Genomic DNA, 5,867 nt, shown 5'->3' on the forward strand with positions numbered 1-5,867 from the left:
CTGGGGTAGCAGAGAACATAGAGGCCTGGCAGTCCAATGTTACACTGTTTAACTGGAAGGCATGCAGTCCCTGTGCCTACGATCAGCCAACGCGGCATCCAACCTAATACACAGGGGAATTTAGGATCTTAGAGCAGGAATTAGTAATTAATGCACAAAAAGCAAATAATTAGTGCTAGCCCAGGTACAGGGGCTCTGGGAGACAGGGGCAGCCTTCAGATCATCCAGGCCTCACTACAGTTAGCCGGAGTCAGGGAGATGCAATATGTACAAGGTATATTTATCCATCCAAAACATAGTTGTAGACAGATGTTGGAAGGCTTCATTCTAGCACTTCAATTATCTGGTGAAAAGTCTGCAGTGCTCAACTAGGGCCAGATTTTGTACTACTTGTGCACTTCTAAAAACCTTGTTGAAACAGTGCTACTGGTACTACTCAATTCTGTTAACAAATTTGTCCAAAGTTGTGAGTCAACCCTGCCTATTGGCCTCACTGACTGTTAGAAATTTTTGGTGCTCATATAGCAGAATCTTTAATTTTCATAGTACAAAGCTTGAAAGAAGTGGTTCCAATATTTTAGCGGTATGAAATACAGAAGCCTTGTTCTCAATAGTACAGTGCACTAAGATATTCTTATAAACATATTGCTATTGACCTGAAAAAGTATGTGTTCAGTTTGAATATGCAAAATATCTGGTTTGAATAATTTATTTTTTAGTTATATTCATAGCATAAAGAGAGTCACTGCTTTACTCAGGTTCTTTTGCCTAAAGATTGCTATTAGCTCTTCTTTTGTCTGTCACTTAAGATACTATTCAGCTTTTAATATTATCCCTTTTTTTTCTGTATGTTTAATACCTTTCAACTTTCCTTATCTCAAACATATAAAGTTTTAACAGTTTTGTAGTTCTTATGTAAAAACCCACAACTGGATTTGAAGCTTGTTATGGGCTAGTCATCTGGATTTTGACAATAATGACCACAAACTGCCATTACTGCAAGGAATGACCCTTAGTTTAGGGTCAGTTTTGCTTCCAGTGCTCCCTGGGGTGCTGCTTTTAATAATAAATCAAGCTAATAGTGCTATATTTTAGGAAACAAATCCATATCCTTTCAAGCATCCATTACTACCTCTCTTGTAGTCAACTTTTAATTAGGCAAAGGTTATTGAATCTCAGGTCTTCTGAAACTTAGATACATATTTTTTAAAGTTGTTTTGTTCTAAGTTATGGCTGCTCAAAATAACCCTGCAGTCTTATGATTTTTATGTAATGAAGGACAAACAATGTTTAAATGTTACCATCACCTGAATTATCCTTATACATTTTACTCAAATGTGAGCTTGGGCACTTGTTATTTTTTCCCAGATAGTGCCGAGATTAAACCTGGTTGCACCAAAACTCATGTTATACCTTAACAGAGTACAGAGGAGGACCAGAAGAATATCACTGGAGGGTTTTATGAGTTTTGCTTCAGATTGAAAAAGGAACTAATTTTCTCATCATTTTATTCTTGTTCAGGCTGAACCATTACTCAAGACTTCCTACACCGGGTAGTACAGAGCATTTTACAATTTCACTTTAAATCCAAAAAAAGCCTAAAATTTTTGACCAGATGATCTCTAGACGTCCCTTCCAACCTCAGCCATTCTGTGACTCTGTGACTAAAACACTCATTAAATATCACAGTAGTCTTTTGAGATATAGGTACTTGAAGTTGAGATTTATAATCTATCTACTTGAACTGTTTCTAGTTATGTCCTTCCTTGTGCATTACTTTAGCAAACTTAAGGCATTTGCTCTGCCACTGGATAATACAAATTTTTCTTACCCCAGAGCTACCCTGTCTTTGGACTTCATTGTTCTTCACCTGTCCAGGCCCTTCTGTTTTTCCTCTACTCTGTAGCAGTGGCCCAGTTTAAGTATCTGTATGAAAAAAAAGGAGGGGGGAGGGAAGTCTGTAAAAACTGCTTTTTCTCTCTGTGCCTGGGTTGAGTGGTGTTTATCTTTTACCTCTTCTGTAAACATTAAGTATTGAATTTAAAAATAAATGAAGAATATGCTTAGGGTTTTATGTCTATGTGTATTTATCTTAATATAGCTGTTCAAAATCTCTGCCTTTCAGTAGAACTAAAAATCTATGCAATTAAATTCTTTTAAGATTACAGACGATAAACCAAAACTAAGGATTACCACAGCATGAAAGTTGAAAAACCAGTCGAGGTGCAGAGACTGGTAAGCAATGCTTAGAAAGCACAGCTGAAGATTTAGCTGACTTAAGCAATTCAGTGCTAATGAAAGCAAGCTCTGCTGATTCATTCCCACACTGAACCCGGCACTTAAGGCCTATGGTGAAATCATACTGCAGGTCTGGCCCCTGGTGCCTCCAGGTGTTCTGGCTCCCTATGCACTCCATGCTGCAGCTCTTCCTGGTGCCTCAGCTGAGGATGTAACTGGGAGCCAAATCACCTGAAATTGAGAGCTAGGATCTAACACCCGCAGTTAAAATTTAAGCAGTACTCAAAATAGCTTTATATGACAGTGAAGCACAAAACTAAGAAGCCAGCAAGGCACAAGTTGAGGGAAATAGACAACCTCAAGGTAAATGTGCTGCTACAAAGAGTATGACATTTGGGAAAGCAGTTTAACACACAACTTTTTTCAGTAGTTAATAGGGTTTTTTTGATGAAGCTTACAATCAATATATTTAGTTCTATATACACTCTTTATTTATATATACAAGCTGGTACTTAGGAAACACAATATAGATTTAAGAACTTCATCTGTAACTGAAGAACATGTTCCCCCCCAGATATACCTCTCAATACAACGTATCAATATTAATCAGCACAGGGGATATAGTATAGTTAGTTCATTAATCATTAATGATGGCTAACAGTTCTCTAAAAGTCTAGACATGAAACATACTCTCACATATAAAGAGCATTTAGCTGGAAGGACTATTAAAGTGACTCGGAGCCATGCTGACATGGAAACAGAATGTAGTCCAAAATCTTTCCTTGCTTCACATAAAACTGAATTTGGGATGGGAAAATTCCTGGCTAATGTAAGCTTTGTTCATAAAATAGTTTATATTCTTTAAAAACCCTTTCAAATAAAGAAGAGGGCTCATGTAATTGCCTTTCATATAGGATTCTTCATTCCACAAGAAGCAAACTGGGGACAGCGCCATCCAAGTTCCTAAAACTGACTTTTTTTTTTTTTTTTGTAAAGGCCTACAAAACTCATATCCAGAGTTTAGTATTTCAGTCTCAATAGCTTGCAAGGTAAGCAGCGGGTAAGCAATCAACTGCCAATTAATGTACTAACAACTTCGCTACAACTGCCAAGAACTTGTGGTCATATCCTTAAGTTGGGTAATCAAAGAGTAAGCTCTGCGTCAAGAGTCAATGCCAGATCAGTTAGTGTGCAGCTTATATTAAACATCTTTAAAGCTTACAGAGGAGGTGGCTGCTCCAGGATTCAGAAGGACAGAGCAGAGAGGGCCATAGCTGAGAAGTCCTTCTAAAAATAGTGCACTTGGCACATACAGTTACGTAGGGGTAGAATTTAACAGTTTGTTTTCAATCCTACAGTGCAGCACTCTTCTACTGCTTGCTTCATACTCTCAGAGGTGGGATAAGTATGGATTAGAAAACCTTTATAATCATGTACAGAAGAGTCTTTAAAAGGAAAGATAAATACATTAAAATACCATTGCCCACTAAACCGCAAGTATATATGTTACACTAACTTTCTGGCTAATACTATACATCTAAATTGAAATCTAGTAAATATAAACATTGATTGATTCAAGTACACCTACCTCCTGGTGCCTCTGTCAACTTGTAAATTTTGCAATTTTATTTTCTTGATCTGTTACTGAATTCCTCTCCCATTTCTCACTCTCATTTTGGATCCAAACAGATGAACCAAATAATTAGACAGACAAAATGGGTAATTAGTTACGTATTTCAATTATTTTAAAAAAACAGAATACATCTGTGAAGAAAGAATACTCCAATCCTGAAAATTTTAAGCTATAAAATATTATCAGAGATACTACAAAATATTATCAGAGCAAACACAAAACAAAACAAAAAAATCTGCGGTTTCTCAGAGAAGCCTGTCCAATGATTTCCTTCTAGCAAGTGGAGTTTTTTTTTTTTCTCACCACTTCAGAATGCTCCAATTTCTGTCTTGAAAAATGGAAAAGCAACAGGGTGAAGCTTTTCCCAGTTATGTTCAAGCTACCTTGTTAAGAACACATTAAAGAAACTCACGCTGGCATATATTCTGAGAACTACGGCACCAGTATGACTGAACTATATTTAAATTAAAATTAATTTCCACAATTTTGTAATATTAAAGCTAAGAGATACCTTAAGTTTAAAACAATTATTGTGTTTCTTCCAAAGTAACTTTATTGCACAACTCATACACAAATTATAATATGCTGGAATGTCCATACCTATTAATATAATTTGTAATGCTTAAATTACAATTTCACATTAGATCTGTAAGAAAACTTGATGTTAGCACAAGAAATTTCAGTTTGTTCTAATGCCCCTTATTAGCAGCTGTTGACAGTAATCACATTTTCAAGGCCTGGCTCCTGGAATTCATTATCATGTCCCCGCCAATGTGATTCCCTTTGCTCTTCCAAAATTTTGTTTGCAAAATGTAGGAATTGAGACTAGGAAATACTGTCAGTACCGAATTACTAGTTTTGCAGTGTTAGTGAATTTATATTCCTTATAACATACAGTACATATATTTTACAAGGCACACATCACACCTACATCACAGCAGTGTGTATTACAGCAACTTAATTTAAAAAAGCTGTACAGAATAATTTTACTTTTTATTATTTAAATAATTTTGCATTATTTTATAATTACAAACGCTATTATACTGTACTTAATCTGCATTCATTACAAAATTACATTTTAAGAAGTTCATGTAAGTTTTCAGCAGAAAGTCAACTTATAAAAGTCTGAGTTCAGAAGTGCAGTACTAGAAATATTTGAAAAATAAATTAGCTTGAAGCTTTAATTTAGATGCTTTTTCTGTTCCAGTGATACAAAAAACAGTTTAAAAATTCTGAGCTTATTTTAAAGTTTTGAATATGGACTGATGCAGGCTCAAAAAGAAGAAAAAAAGTTATTAGGAGTATTTGCAAAAAAGAAAAATTGTGAACAATCCCCAACCATTAATAATTTCTAAGCACATACAATGGCTCTTAAGCAAACAAACAGTCCATACGTTTTCTGAAGAATAAAGAATCTCATTGTTATCAAAGGATTAACAAAGGAGGAAAATAGTTCCAAGACATGTACATTCATAAATGGATTTTTGAATAGTTAAATACAGATTTACACACTAAGCCATACTGGCTTTTAGATGATTGATATACATGAGACAACTATGCTGCTTATCTGTCCTAATGTCTATGATAAGTGGATAACATGAGCCAAGTTCGAATAGGTGTCATATGCTGTAATAGTTCCTCAATGAAGTATAATAGATATTTGGTCCATAACATCATTTAATTTTTGTGTAGCGAATTAGGGAGAACAACCTACAGATAGGTGTTGATGTCTTGTAGATCTGATCTTGTGGATCAGAACCCGTCCCTGACAAAAGGCCTCTGCCTGACATTACTGAGTTTTAACAAGTATGGGAAATAAAAGTGCAGTTTTATAATCAAGACTTGTTGATAGTTCTTCTAATGCTACACTTGCGTATTTTTGACTCATCAGCTCAAATTTAAAGAGCAGTATTTGTTAATAGCAACCTCTCCTCCCTGCAGCTGATATTTATTAACTCTCTCTTTAGTGGCAGTTTTGATTTCCATAATAGTTATG

Source organism: Tinamus guttatus, unplaced genomic scaffold (genome assembly GCF_059628265.1).
Source record: "Tinamus guttatus ecotype Peru unplaced genomic scaffold, ASM5962826v1 Tinamus_guttatus_pri_ptg000240l, whole genome shotgun sequence".
Taxonomy (NCBI): Eukaryota; Metazoa; Chordata; class Aves; order Tinamiformes; family Tinamidae; genus Tinamus; species Tinamus guttatus.